This window comes from Nicotiana tomentosiformis, chromosome 4, assembly GCF_000390325.3.
Source record: "Nicotiana tomentosiformis chromosome 4, ASM39032v3, whole genome shotgun sequence".
NCBI classification, from domain to species: Eukaryota; Viridiplantae; Streptophyta; class Magnoliopsida; order Solanales; family Solanaceae; genus Nicotiana; species Nicotiana tomentosiformis.
The window spans coordinates 115831905-115848559 of NC_090815.1; positions in this window are offsets into that span (position 1 = coordinate 115831905).

The following is a 16655-nucleotide window of genomic DNA, read 5'->3' on the forward strand; positions in this document are numbered from 1 at the left end:
GGTACCAAAATCTGCACAAGAAGTGCAGAGTGTAGTATGAGTACAACCGACCCCATGTACTTATAAGTGTCGAGCCTAACCTCGACGAAGTAGTGACGAGGCTATGACAAGACACCCACATAATAAACCTGTGTAGATAACAGTATACGTACAAGAAAACAACAATAACAGGTAAACATGTACTATTGGGAGGGGACATGCTAAAGGGGGAAAACGGGATATAAGAGATACAGCGGAAATGATAACCAAAACAGTCAATATGCCTTTAACTAGTGAAAACAATTAAACATAATAAAGGAGATTGCACGGCATCACCCATCGTATTTTTACTCTCAACCTCACAATGAAATAAAGATATTGCACGGTATCACCCTTCGTGCTTTTACTCTCAACCTCATGTAATCAATAGATAAGGCACGGCATCACCTTTCGTCCATTAACTCTCATAACATGGCACGACATCACCCTTCGTGCATTAACACTCACAATATGGCACGCCATCACCCTTGGTGCATTAACTCTTACAATATGGCACGGCATCATCCTCCGTGCATTAACTCTCATAACATGGCACGGCATCACCCTTCGTGCATTAACACTCTCCCTCACTATATAACAATGAAAAAGTAAAAGCAGGGAGATAGAATCGACAAGAACAAGCCTTACTTCAACAATGGTTCCACAATACCAATCACAACTTTGGAATCAATACTCAATAATCACAAAAGCTCGTAAACCCGATAAGAACGATCGATTTAGTAAGTAACTAGTCTAAGCATGGATAACAAGATCAAGGTAAGCAATAAACTATAAAAAACAAGCCCTACTAGCATGCTTAAACCCGACAACAACGCATAAGTACTCGTCACCTCACATATACATTGTACCCAACATCTAAACATGTAGCAAATAGACAAACAAGTTATAATCCCTCAAGTCGAGGTTAACCACGACACTTACCTCACTCCAAAAGTCCACTCAAAGCTCAACCACAGCTTTGCCTTTCAAACAAGCCTCCGAACCATTGGAATCTAGAAAATTACCAACCAAACGATTCAAATTACGCCTTAGGAACTACCCATGATTGCAAAGGATTCAATTTAGGTCATTATTGAAAAAGTCAACCCCTAGGCCCGCTTGGTCCAATCCCGAATTCGGACCAAAACCCGATTACCCATCCACCACCCCACCTCCCCCACCCCCGAGCCCGGTTATGTAATTTATTTTGGAATGTGACCTCAATTTGAGGTCTAAATTCCCATTTTACAAAAATCCCTAATTCTACCCAAACCCCCAATTTTCACCATTAAAACACAAGATTTTAGGTTGAAATCTTAGGAAATGTAATGAAAGATCGAAAGAAACTAGTTTATAATCACTTACCAATGATTTGGGGAAGAAAGGTTCTTTGAGAAATCGCCTCTAGGGTTTCTTGTTTTGAAACTTTTGAAGAATGAGCAAAATCCCGTCTAAGTCAAGTTTAACCCAGCTGCAGATGTCGTAATTGTGATATAAGGTTTGCAATTGCGAAAATCGCAATTGCGAGAAAGAGGTCGCAGTTGCGAACTCCTTCAAAAATCCCAGTGATTGCAAATGTGATAATACAGCCGCAAATGCGAACCTTGCAACCCTCGCAAATGCGGCCCTACCTTCGCAAATGCGAAGATTCTCAAATAGTGTTGCGTCGCAAATGCGACTCTGCCTTCGCAAAAGCGGAATAGACAAGTTCACAAATACGAACTTTAGCCTCAAAAATGTGAACCCATCAGAGGTCACAAATGTGATGCCTGATCTCGCAAATGCGATTTCAGAGGCCTGCACCAGAACTGAAAACACCAGCAACATTTCTAAAGCCAATTTCACTCCGTAGCCTATCCGAAACTCACCCGAGCCCTCAGGGCTCTAAACCAACTATGCATACAAGTCTAAAAATATTATATAAACTTGCTCGCGCGATCAAATCGCCAAAATAACACCTAAAACTACAAAGTTAGCATCAAATCAAAGGAAATTTTCAAGAAAACTCATGAACTTCTAATTTCACAACCGGACGTCCGAATCACGTCAAACCAACTCCGTTTCTCACCAAATTTGACAGACAAGTCATAAATATAGTATTGGACCTATACCGGGTTTCGGAACCAATATACGGACCCGATATCAAGAAAGTCAAACATTGGTCAAACTTTTAAAGTCTTTAAGCTTTCAAACTTTCAAATTTCAACAAAGTCCGATAACTCGGGATAGGAACTTTCGAATTCGATTCCGGGCATACGCCCAAGTCCCAAATCACGATACGAACCCATCGGGACTGCCAAAACATGAATCCGAGTCTGTTTGCTCAAAACGTTGATCAAAGTCAATTCAAATGGATTTTAAGGCCAAACATTTCATATTTTCTCAGTTTTTAACATAAAAGCTTTCCGGAAAGACACCCGGACAGTGCACGCAAATCAAGGAAGGCTAAAATGAGGTATTTAAGGCTTCAAAGCATAGAATTAGGTTCTAAAATTAGGCTTTAAGCATAGTATTTAAGGCTTCAAATTAGGTTTCCGAACCTCATCACACCCTTCATGGGTGATACCCGAAGCAACACTCTCTCTCCGACCATGAATGCAACATCACGAACTCTACAGTCAGCATAACCCTTCTGCCTGGACTGAGCTGTGCGAAATCGATCCTGAATAATCTTGACCTTATCCAAGGCATCATGTACTAAATCTGTACCCAACAACCGAGCATGCCCCGGCTCGAACCATCCAACTGACGATCGACACCGCCTACTATATAATGCCTCATAGGGAGCCATCTTAATGCTCGACTAGTAGCTGTTGTTGTAGGCAAACTCCGCAAATGTCAAGAACTGATCCCAAGAACCTCTGAAGTCTATAACACAAGTGTGGAGCATATCCTCCAATATTTGAATAGTACGCTCGGACTGTCCGTCCGTCTGAGGATGAAATGTTGTGCTTAGCTCCACCTGCGTGCCCAACTCACGCTATACTACCCTCCAAAAGTGCGAGGTGAACTGTGTACCTCGATTAGAAATGATAGACACGGGCATACCTTGAAGACGGACAATCTCGCGGATGTAAATCCATGCCAACCGCTCTGAAGAATATGTAACTGCCACAGGAATGAAGTGCGCTGACTTGGTTAGCCTGTCCACAATGACCCAAACTGCATCGAACTTCCTCTGAGTCTGTAGGAGTCCAACAACGAAATCCATAGTGATATGCTCCCACTTCCACTCAAGAATCTCTAACTTCTGAAGCAAACCACCCGGTCTCTGATGCTCATACTTTACCTGCTGACAATTTAGACACCGAGCTACATATACAACTATATCTTTCTTCATCCTCCTCCACCAATAATGGTGCTGCAAGTCCTGATACATCTTGGCGGCACCCGGATGAATAGAATACCGAGAACTGTGGGCCTCCTCAAGAATCAACTCATGAAGTCCATCCATATTAGGTACACAAACACGACCATGCATCCTCAAAACTCCATCATCTCCAACAGTAACCTGCTTGGCACCACCATGACGCACTGTGTCCCTAAGGACAAGCAAATGAGGTTCGTCATACTGCCGCTCCCTGATGCGCTCAAATAAGGAAGGTCGAGCGACTGTACAAGATAGAACACGACTTGGCTCAGAAATATCCAACCTTACAAACTGATTGGCCAAAGCATGAACATTTAATGCAAGTGGTCTCTCACCGACTGGAATGTACGCAAGGCTGCCCATACTCGCTGCCTTTCTACTCAAGGCATCAGCCACCATATTGGCCTTCCCGGGATGATACAAGATGGTGATATCATAGTCTTTCAATAGCTCCAACCACTTCCTCTGTCTCAAATTGAGATCCTTTTACTTGAACAAATACTGTAGGCTCCGATGATCTATGAAAAGCTCACACGACACGCCTTAAAAATAGTGCCTCCAAATCTTCAGTGCAAGAAAAATGGCTGCCAACTCTAAGTCATGGACAGGGTAATTCTTCTCATGAACCTTCAACTGTCGCGACGCATATGCAATCACCCTGCCATCCTGCATCAATACTGCACCGAGACCAACACGGGATGCATCACAATATACCGTATAAGATCCTGAACCCATGGGAAACACCAACATCGGCGTTGTAGTCAAAGCAGTCTTGAGCTTCTGAAAGCTTGCCTCACACTCGTCAGACCATCTAAATGGGTCACTTAGATGAAAACCCCTCCACAATTTGACGGTAATAACCCGCCAATCCCAAGAAACTCCGGATCTCCGTGGCTGAAGTGGACCTAGGCTAGTTCTAAACTGCCTTAATCTTCTTAGGATCTACCTGAATGACCTCTTCTTATACAACGTACCCCAAGAAATCGATCGAATCCAACCATAACTCGCACTTTGAAAACTTAGCATATAACTGGCTGTCTCTCAGAGTCGGAAGTACAATCCAAAGATGTTTCTCGTGCTCCTCTCGACTGTGGGAGTAGATCAAGATATCATCAATAAACACAATCACAAAGGAGTCCAAATAAGGCTTGAACACTCGGTTCATCATATCCATAAATGATGTTGGGGCATTTGTCAACCCAAAGGACATCACTAGAAACTCATAATGCCCGTATCGAGTCTGAAAAGTTGTCTTGGGGACATCGGATGCCCTAATCCTCAACTGATGGTATCCCGTCCTCAAATCAATCTTCGAAAATACCTTGGAACCCTGAAGCTGATCAAATAAGTCATCAATCCTCGGTAATGGATACTTGTTCTTGATGGTGACTTTGTTCAATTGCCGATAATCTATGCACATTTTCATAGATATATCCTTCTTCGTCACGAACAACATAGGCACACCCCAGGGTAAAACACTAGGTCTAATGAAGCCCTTATCAAGAAAATCCTGCAATTGCTCCTTCAATTCTTTCAACTCTGGCGGGGCCATACGGTATGGAGGTATAGAGATGGGCTGAGTGCCCCCGCCAATTCAATACAGAAATCAATGTCCCTGTCGGGTGGCATCCCCGGCAGGTCTGTAGGAAACACATCTGGAAACTCACGGACAACTGGTACTGAAACCATGGTAGGAACCTTCGCACTAGAATCGTGGACATAAGCCAAATAAGCTAGACATCCCTTCTCGACCATACGCCGAGCCTTCATATAAGAGATAACCCTGCTGGTAGAATGGCCAGGAGTCCCTTTCCACTTTAATCGGGGCAACCCCGGCAAGGCTAAGGTCATTGTCTTAGCGTGACAATCCAATATAGCGTGATATGGTGACAGCCAATCCATACCCAAGATAACATCGAAATCTACCATATCGAGAAGTAGAAAATCTACACTAGTCTCAAGATTCCCAATGGTGACCACACACGAACGATAAACGCGGTCTACAATGATAGTATCTCCCACAGGTGTGGACACATACACAGGAGCACTCAAATAATCACAAGGCACAACCAAATATGAAGCAAAATAGGATGACATATAGGAGTAAGTAGAACCCAGATCAAATAGAACTAAAGCATCTCTACTGCAAACTGAAACAGTACATGTGATAACAATATCAGATGACTCAGCCTCAGGCCTGGCTGGGAAAGCATAGCATCGGGGTTGGGCCCTACCACTCTGGACTACATCTCTAGGACGGGCCCTAACTGGCTGGCCTCCACCTCTAACGGCATGAGCACCACCTCTTGCTGCCTGACCCCTACCTCTAGCTAGCTGAGCGGGCGGTGAAGCACCTAGTGCCGAGACCATGGCACGATAATCCTGATGCTGTGAGTTGCCCGATGCCCGAGGGCAAAATTTAGCAATGTGCCTCGGATCACCACAAGTATAATAGGACATTGGCTGTTGTGACTACTGACCCTGAAACTGACCCTATCGACCTGAGTAACCACCCTGAAAACTCTAAAGTGGAGGTGCACTAATAGGAGCTGGTGGTGCACTGTAGGCTAGCTGGTCGGAATAAGGCATATAAGGGCCACGTCCACCTGAAGCATTGTGGGATGCCTGGAGTGCTGAATGAAACATCCTAGGAGGATGGCCTCTACCAAAATTACCCCTGCCTCCAGACGAGGCACCACTGAACCAACCGGAATGATGAGTCCTCTTGTCAGACCCTTGACCTCCTCCTCATGCAAGAACCATCTTGATCCTCCTCGCAACATTAGCAGCCGCCTGAAAGGAAATCGCACTTCCGGTCTCCTTGGCCATCTGTAGCCTGATAGGGTGAGTGAGTCCCTCAATAAACCTCCTCTCTCTCTCTCTCTCTCTCTCTCTCTCTCTCTCTCTCTCTCTCTCTCTCTCTCTCTCTCTCTCAGTAGCAAGAAGAAGAATAGCATGACGGCCCAGATCTACAAAACGGGCCTCATACTGAGTGACGGACATACTGCCCTACCGGAGACGCTCGAATTGCCTGTGAAAATCCTCTCTCAGTGTGACAGGAAGGAACTTCTCAAGAAATATCTTAGAGAACTGGTCCCAAGTAAGAGCAGGCGACCCTGCTGGTCTGGTTAATGCAAAATCCTTCCACCATCTCTTGGCAGAACCCGTCATCTGAAACACAGAAAAATTGACCCCATTCGTCTTAATTATCCCCATGTTCCGCAGAACCTCATGGCAGCGGTCAAGATAATCTTGTGGGTCCTCAGAAGGTGCACCACTGAAGTGAACTGGAAAGAGCTTGGTGAACTTGTCCAACCTCAATAAGCCCTCAAAAGACACAGTTGGTCCATCACCGGCCTGTGCCGCAACAACCGGCTGGACTACTCCCACTGGCTGAGCTGCTGGAGTCTGATACTGGGGAGCCATCTGCTCTGGAGCGGGAGTGGTAGGAGTTTGTGCTACTTCCCCAGCCTGAGAGATGGTTGGTGCCATGGGAAACATTCCAATCTAGGCCACAATCTCTATAAGGCCCACCAAACGGACCAAAGCATCCTGAAGTACTGGGGTGGCGATGAACCCCTCCGGGACCTGAGCTGGTCTGACAGGAACAGTCTGGGCTGGAACCTCCTTGTCAAACTTTACCTGAGGCTCCATTGGTGGTGCTACTGTTCGAGCTCTGGGTTGAGCTCTACCCCTGCCCCGGCCTCTAGCACGGCCTCGACCCCTACCCCTCGTATGAGCTGCCACTGGGGGCTCTGGCTGCTGCTCAGCCGAAGATGTGGTACGTGTTCTCGCCATCTACGAGAGAATATGAGTAGAAGAGTTCAATTAGCAATGAGAAAACAAAATCGCACGACAGAGAAGAATAGAAGTGAAATTTGTTCCTAAACTTCATAACCTCTGGAAGATAAGTACAGACGTCTCCGTACCGATCCTCCGGACTCTACTAAGCCTGCTCGTGACTTGTGAGACCTAGGCAACCTAGTGCTCTGATACCAACTTGTCATGACCCGGAATTCCCACCTTCGAGAGTGTGATGGCGCCTAACATTTCACTGGCTAGCCAAGCCAGTGTTAGAGGATTCTTTAAACCAATTTTAATCAATTTCAATAACACAATCAATTAGACTAAATGGAAGCTAAAACTGAAATGTGGAATAACATAATGCCCATAATATTTGATACAATTTGGATCTGGAGTCACAACTCACGAGCTTCTAAGATTTTCTACAAAGAGAGTCTGAAAGAAATACAACCGTTCTGAATGAAAAGAAACAGTAAAATATGGGAGATAGAAGGGGACTCCAAGGTCTTCGGAAGCCAGCAGATCTACCTTGAGTCTCCAATTAGCAAGTACAAGCCGCTAAGCCTCACGATCAGCTAGGACCAGTACCAAAATCTGCATAAGAAGTGCAAAGTGTAGTATGAGTACAACTGATCCCATGTACTCGTAAGTGTCGAGCCTAACCTCGACGAAGTAGTGACGAGGTTATGACAAGACACCTACATCATAAACCTGTGCAGAAAACAGTATATGTACAAGAAAACAACAATAACAGCTAAACATGTACTATTGGGAGGGGACATGCTAAAGGGGGGAAACATGATATAAGAGATACAACGGAAATGATAACCAGAACAGTCAGTATGCCTTTAACCAGTGAAAATAATTAAACATAATAAAGGAGATTGTACGGCATCACCCTTCGTGCTTTTACTCTCAACCTCACAATGAAACAAAGATATTGAACGGTATCACCCTTCGTGCTTTTACTCTCAACCTCACAATGTAAATCAATAGATAAGGCACGGCATCACCCTTCGTGCATTAACACTCACAATATGGCATGGCATCACCCTTCGTGCATTAACTCTCATAACATAGCACGTCATCACCCTTCGTGCATTAACTCTCATAACATGGCAAGGCATCACCCTTCGTGCATTAACACTCTCCCTTGCCATATAATAATGAAAAAGGAAAAGCAGGGAGATAGAATCGACAAGAACAAACCTTACTTCAACAATGGTTCCACAATACCAATCTCAACTTTGGAATCAATACTCAATTATCACAAAAGCTCGTAAACACGATAAGAACGATCGATTTAGTAAGTAACTAGTCTAAGAATGGATAACAAGATCAATGCAAGCCATAAAATACAAGAGACAAGCCCCATGCCTATGATTAAACCCGAAAACAACGCATAAGTACTCTTCACCTCACATATACATTGTACCCAACATCTAAACATGTAGCAAATAGACAAACAAGTTATAATCCCTCAAGTCGAGGTTAACCACGATACTTACCTCGCTCCAAAAGTCCACTCAAAGCTCAATCACAACTTTACCTTTCAAACAAGCCTCTGAACCAATGGAATCTAGCAAATTACCAACCAAACTATTCAAATTAATCCTTAGGAACTATCCACGATTGCAAAGGATTCAATTTAGGTCATTATTGAAGACGTCAACCCCCGGACCCGCTTGGTCCAATCCCGAAATTTGGACCAAAACCCGATACCCATTCACCCCTGAGCCCGGTTATGTAATTTATTTTGGAATGTGACCTCAATTTGAGGTCTAAATTCCCATTTTACAAAAAATCCCTAATTCTACCCAAACCCCCAATTTCCACCATGAAAACACAAGATTTTAGGTTGAAATCTTAGGAAATGTAATGAAAGATCGAAAGAAACTAGTTTATAATCACTTACCAATGATTTGGGGAAGAAAGGTTCTTTGAGAAATCGCCTCTAGGGTTTCTTGTTTTGAAACTTTTGAAGAATGAGCAAAATCCCGTCTAAGTCAAGTTTAACCCAGCTGCAGATTTCGTAATTGTGATATAAGGTTCGCAATTGCGAAAATCGCAATTGCGAGAAAGAGGTCGCAGTTGCGAACTCCTTCAGAAATCCCAGTGATTGCAAATGCGATAATATAGCCGCAAATGCGAACCTTGCAACCCTCGCAAATGCGGCCCTACCTTCGCAAATGCGAAGATTCTCAAATAGTGTTGCGTCGCAAATGCGACTCTGCCTTCGCAAAAGCGGAATAGACAAGTTCACAAATGCGAACTTTAGCCTCACAAATGTGAACCCATCAGAGGTCACAAATGTGATGCCTGATCTCGCAAATGCGATTTCAGAGGCCTGCACCAGAACTGAAAACACCAGCAACATTTCTAAGGCCAATTTCACTCTGTAGCCTATCCGAAACTCACCCGAGCCCTCAGGGCTCTAAACCAACTATGCACACAAGTCTAAAAACATCATATGAACTTGCTCGCGCGATCAAATCGCCAAAATAACACCTAAAACTACAAAGTTAGCATCAAATCAAAGGGAATTTTCAAGAAAACTCATGAACTTCTAATTTCACAACCGGACGTCCGAATCACGTCAAACCAACTCCGTTTCTCACCAAATTAGACAGACAAGTCATAAATATAGTATTGGACCTATACCGGGTTTCAGAACCAAAATACGGACCCAATATCAAGAAAGTCAAACATTGGTCAAACTTTTAAAGTCTTTAAGCTTTCAAACTTTCAAATTTCAACAAAGTCCGATAACTCGGGATAGGAACTTTCGAATTTGATTCCGGGCAAACGCTCAAGTCCCAAATCACGATACGAACCCACCGGGACTGCCAAAACATGAATCCGAGTCTGTTTGCTCAAAACGTTGATCAAAGTCAACTCAAATGGATTTTAAGGCCAAACATTTCATATTTTCTTAGTTTTTAACATAAAAGCTTTCCGGAAAGACACCCGGACTGTGCACGCAAATCGAGAAAGGTTAAAATGAGGTATTTAAGGCTTCAAAGTGTAGAATTAGGTTCTAAAACATAAGATAACCTATCGGGTCATCACATTCTCCACCTCTAAAACAACCATTCATCCTCGAACGGACATAGAAAAGTACCTAGGCTGGTGAACAGGTGGGGATATCTACTCCGCATGTCCGACTCGGACTCCCAATTAGCTGCCTCGACGGGCTGACCTCTCCATTGTACTCGGACTTATGGATAACTCTTCGAGCTCAACTGACGAACCTGCCGGGCTAGAATAGCCATCGGCTCCTCCTCGTAAGTCAAATCCTCGTCCAACTGGACAGAGCTGAAATCTAACACGTGGGACGGATCGCCGTGATAGTTTCTGAGCATGGACCCATGGAACACCGGATGAACTGTTGATAAACCCGGTGGCAACGCAAGCCTGTAAGTCATCTCCCCCACTCGCTCAAGAATCTCAAAAGGCTAGATATACCTAGGGCTAAACTTGCCCTTCTTTCCGAACCTCATCACACCCTTCATGGGCGATACCCGAAGCAACACTCTCTCTCCGACCATGAATGCAACATCACGAACTCTACAGTCAGCATAACCCTTCTGCCTGAACTGAGCTGTGCGAAGTCGATCCTAAATAATCTTGACCTTATCCAAGGCATCATGTACTAAATCTGTACCCAACAACCGAGCATGCCCCGGCTCGAACCATCCAACTGACGATCGACACCGCCTACCATATAATGCCTCATAGGGAGCCATCTTAATGCTCGACTAGTAGCTATTGTTGTAGGCAAACTCCGCGAACGGCAAGAACTGATCCCAAGAACCTCTGAAGTCTATAACACAAGCGTGGAGCATATCCTCCAATATTTGAATAGTACGCTCGGACTGTCCGTCCGTCTGAGGATGAAATGTTGTGCTTAGCTCCACCTGCGTGCCCAACTCACGCTATACTGCCCTCCAAAAGTGCGAGGTGAACTGTGTACCTCAATTAGAAATGATAGACACGGGCATACCTTGAAGACGGACAATCTCGCGGATGTAAATCCATGCCAACCGCTCTGAAGAATATGTAACTGCCACAGGAATGAAGTGCGCTGACTTGGTTAGCCTGTCCACAATGACCCAAACTGCATCGAACTTCCTCTGAGTCTGTGGGAGTCCAACAACGAAATCCATAGTGATACGCTCCCACTTCCACTCAAGAATCTCTAACTTCTGAAGCAAACCACCCGGTCTCTGATGCTCATACTTTACCTGCTGACAATTTAGACACCGAGCTACATATACAACTATATCTTTCTTCATCCTCCTCCACCAATAATGGCGCCGCAAGTCCTGATACATCTTGGCGGCACCCGGATGAATAGAATACCGAGAACTGTGGGCCTCCTCAAGAATCAACTCATGAAGTCCATCCATATTAGGTACACAAACACGACCATGCATCCTCAAAACTCCATCATCTCCAACAGTAACCTGCTTGGCACCACCATGACGCACTGTGTCCCTAAGGACAAGCAAATGAGGTTCGTCATACTGCCGCTCCCTGATGCGCTCAAATAAGGAAGGTCGAGCGACTGTACAAGATAGAATACGACTTGGCTCAGAAATATCCAACCTTACAAACTGATTGGCCAAAGCATGAACATTTAATGCAAGTGGTCTCTCACCGACTGGAATGTACGCAAGGCTGCCCATACTCGCTGCCTTTCTATTCAAGGCATCAGCCACCACATTGGCCTTCCCGGGATGATACAAGATGGTGATATCATAGTCTTTCAATAGCTCCAACCACTTCCTCTATCTCAAATTGAGATCCTTTTGCTTGAACAAATACTGTAGGCTCCGATGATCTATGAAAAGCTCACACGACACGCCTTAAAAATAGTGCCTCCAAATCTTCAGTGCAAGAAAAATGGCTGCCAACTCTAAGTCATGGACAGGGTAATTCTTCTCATGAACCTTCAACTGTCGCGACGCATATGCAATCACCCTGCCATCCTGCATCAATACTGCACCGAGACCAACACGGGATGCATCACAATATAGTGTATAAGATCCTGAACCCATGGGAAACACCAACATCGGCGTTGTAGTCAAAGCAGTCTTGAGCTTCTGAAAGCTCGCCTCACACTCGTCAGACCATCTAAATGGGTCAGCCTTCTAGGTCAACCTGTTCAACGGGGCTACTATAGATGAAAACCCCTCCACAAACTGACGGTAATAACCCGCCAATCCCAAGAAACTCCGGATCTCTGTGGCTGAAGTGGGCCTAGGCTAGTTCTAAACTGCCTTAATCTCCTTAGGATCTACCTGAATGACCTCTTCTTATACAACGTACCCCAAGAAAGCGATCGAATCCAACCAAAACTCGCACTTTGAAAACTTAGCATATAACTGGCTGTCTCTCAGAGTCGGAAGTACAATCCAAAGATGTTTCTCGTGCTCCTCTCGACTGTGGGAGTAGATCAAGATATCATCAATAAACACAATCACAAAGGAGTCCAAATAAGGCTTGAACACTCGGTTCATCATATCCATAAATGATGCTGGGGCATTTATCAACCCAAAGGACATCACTAGAAACTCATAATGCCCGTATCGAGTCTTAAAAGTTGTCTTGGGGACATCGGATGCCCTAATCCTCAACTGACGGTAGCCCATCCTCAAATCAATCTTCAAAAATACCTTGGAACCCTGAAGCTGATCAAATAAGTCATCAATCCTCGGTAATGGATACTTGTTCTTGATGGTGACTTTGTTCAATTGCCGATAATCTTTGCACATCTTCATAGATATATCCTTCTTCTTCACGAACAACACAGGCACACCCCAGGGTGAAACACTAGGTCTAATGAAGCCCTTATCAAGCAAATCCTGCAATTGCTCCTTCAATTCTTTCAACTCTGGCAGAGCCATACGGTATGGAGGAATAGAAATAGGCTGAGTGCCCGGAGCCAATTCAATACAGAAATCAATGTCCCTGTCGAGTGGCATCCCCGGCAGGTCTATAGGAAACACATCTGGAAACTCACAGACAACTGGTACTGAAACCATGGTAGGAATCTTCGCACTAGAATCGTGGACATAAGCCAAATAAGCTAGACATCCCTTCTCGACCATACGCCGAGCCTTCATATAAGAGATAACCCTGCTGGTAGAATGGCCAGGAGTCCCTTTCTACTTTAATCGAGGCAACCCCGGCAAGGCTAAGGTCATTGTCTTAGCGTGACAATCCAATATAGCGTGATATGGTGATAGCCAATCCATACCCAAGATAACATCGAAATCTACCATATCGAGAAGTAGAAGATCTACACTTGTCTCAAGATTCCCAATGGTGACCACACACGAACGATAAACACGGTCTACAATGATAGTATCTCCCACAGGTGTGGACACATACACAGGAGCACTCAAATAATCACAAGGCACAACCAAATATGAAGCAAAATAGGATGACATATAAGAGTAAGTAGAACCCAGATCAAATAGAACTAAAGCATCTCTACTGTAAACTGAAACAGTACATGTGATAACAACATCAGATGACTTAGCCTCGGGCCTGACTGGGAAAGCTTAGCATCGGGGCTGGGCCCTACCACTCTAGACTACATCTCTAGGACGGGCCCTAACTGGCTGGCCTCCACCTCTAACGGCATGAGCACCACCTCTTGCTGCCTGACCCCTACCTCTAGCTAGCTGAGCGGGCGGTGAAGCACCTAGTGCCGGGACCATGGCACGAGAATCCTGATGCTGTGAGTTGCCCGATGCCCGAGGGCAAAATTTAGCAATGTGCCTCGGATCACCACAAGTATAATAGGACATTGGCTGTTATGACTACTGACCCTGAAACTGACCCTATCGACCTGAGTAACCACCCTGAAAACTCTAAAGTGGAGGTGCACTAATAGGAGCTGGTGGTGCACTGTAGGCTAGCTGGTCGGAATAAGGCATATAAGGGCCACGTCCACCTGAAGCATTGTGGGATGCCTGGAGTGCTGAATGAAACGTCCTAGGAGGATGGCCTCTATCAAAATTACCCCTGCCTCCAGACGAGGCACCACTGAACCTACCGGAATGACGAGTCCTCTTGTCAGACCCTTGACCTCCTCCTCGTGCAAGAACCATCTCGATCCTCCTCGCAACATTAGCAGCCGCCTGAAAGGAAATCTCACTTCCGGTCTCCTTGGCCATCTGTAGCCTGATAGGGTGAGTGAGTCCCTCAATAAACCTCCTCTCTCTCTCTCTCTCTCTCTCTCTCTCTCTCTCTCTCTCTCTCTCTCTCTCTCAGTAGCAAGAAGAAGAATAGTATGACGGCCCAGATCTACAAAACGGGCCTCATACTGAGTGACAGACATACTGCCCTACTGGAGACGCTCGAATTGCCTGTGAAAATCCTCTCTCAGTGTGACAGGAAAGAACTTCTCAAGAAATATCTTAGAGAACTGGTCCCAAGTAAGAGCAGGCGACCCCGCTGGTCTGGTCAATACAAAATCCTTCCACCATCTCTTGGCAGAACCCGTCATCTCAAACACAGAAAAATCGACCCCATTCGTCTTAATTATCCCCATGTTCCGCAGAACCTCATGGCAGCGGTCAAGATAATCTTGTGGGTCCTCAGAAGGTGCACCGCTGAAGTGAACTGGAAAGAGCTTGGTGAACTTGTCCAACCTCAATAGGCCCTCAAAAGACATAGTTGGTCCATCACCGGCCTGTGCCGCAATAACCGGCTGGACTACTCCCATTGGCTGAGCTGGTGGAGTCTGATACTGGGGAGCCATCTGCTCCGGAGCGGGAGTGGTGGGAGTTTGTGCTCCTCCCCCAGCCTGAGAGACGGTTGGTGCCATGGGAATTATTCCAGTCTGGGCCACACTCTCTATAAGGCCCACCAAACGAACCAAAGCATCCTGAAGTACTGGGGTAGCGATGAACCCCTCCGGGACCTGAGCTGGTCCGACAGGAACAGTCTGGGCTGGAACCTCCTTGTCAAACTTTACCTGAGGCTCCATTGGTGGTGCTACTGTTCGAGCTCTGGGTTGAGCTCTACCCCTGCCCCGGCCTCTAGCACGGCCTCGACCCCTACCCCCCGTATGAGCTGCCACTGGGGGCTCTGGCTGCTGCTCAGCCGAAGATGTGGTACGTGTTCTCGCCATCTGCGAGAGAATATGAGCAGAAGAGTTCAATTAGCAATGAGAAAACAAAATCGCACGATAGAGAAGAATAGAAGTGAAATTTGTTCCTAAACTTTATAACCTCTGGAAGATAAGTACAGACGTCTCCATACCGATCCTCCGGACTCTACTAAGCCTACTCGTGACTTGTGAGACCTAGGCAACCTAGTGCTCTGATACCAACTTGTCATGACCCGGAATTCCTACCTTCGGGAGTGTGATGGTACCTAACATTTCACTGGCTAGGCAAGCCAGTGTTAGAGGATTCTTTAAACCAATTTTAATCAATTTTAATAACAGAATCAATTAGACTAAATGGAAGCTAAAACTGAAATGTGGAATAACATAATGCCCATAATATTTGATACAATTCGGATCTGGAGTCACAACTCACGAGCTTCTAAGATTTTCTACAAAGAGAGTCTGAAAGAAATACAACCGTTCTGCATGAAAAGAAACAGTAAAATATGGGAGATAGAAGGGGACTCCAAGGTCTGCGGACGCCAGCAGATCTACCTTGAGTCTCCAATAAGCAAGTACAAGCCGCTAAGCCTCACGATCAGCTAGGACCGGTACCAAAATCTGCATAAGAAGTGCAGAGTGTAGTATGAGTACAACTGATCCCATGTACTCGTAAGTGTCGAGCCTAACCTCGACGAAGTAGTGACGAGGTTATGACAAGACACCCACATCATAAACCTGTGCAGAAAACAGTATATGTACAAGAAAACAACAATAACAGCTAAACATGTACTATTGGGAGGGGACATGCTAAAGGGGGGAAACATGATATAAGAGATACAACGGAAATGATAACCCGAACAGTCAGTATGCCTTTAACCAGTGAAAATAATTAAACATAATAAAGGAGATTGCACGGCATCACTCTTCGTGCTTTTACTCTCAACCTCACAATGAAACAAAGATATTGAATGGCATCACCCTTCGTGCTTTTACTCTCAACCTCACAATGTAAATCAATAGATAAGGCACAGCATCACCCTTCGTGCATTAACACTCACAATATGGCACGGCATCACCCTTCGTGCATTAACTCTCATAACATAGCACGTCATCACCCTTCGTGCATTAACTCTCATAACATAGCACGGCATCACCCTTCGTGCATTAACACTCTCCCTCGCCATATAATAATGAAAAAGGAAAAGCAGGGAGATAGAATCGACAAGAACAAACCTTACTTCAACAATGGTTCCACAATATCAATCTCAACTTTGGAATCAATACTCAATTATCACAAAAGCTCGTAAACACGATAAGAACGATCGATTTAGTAAG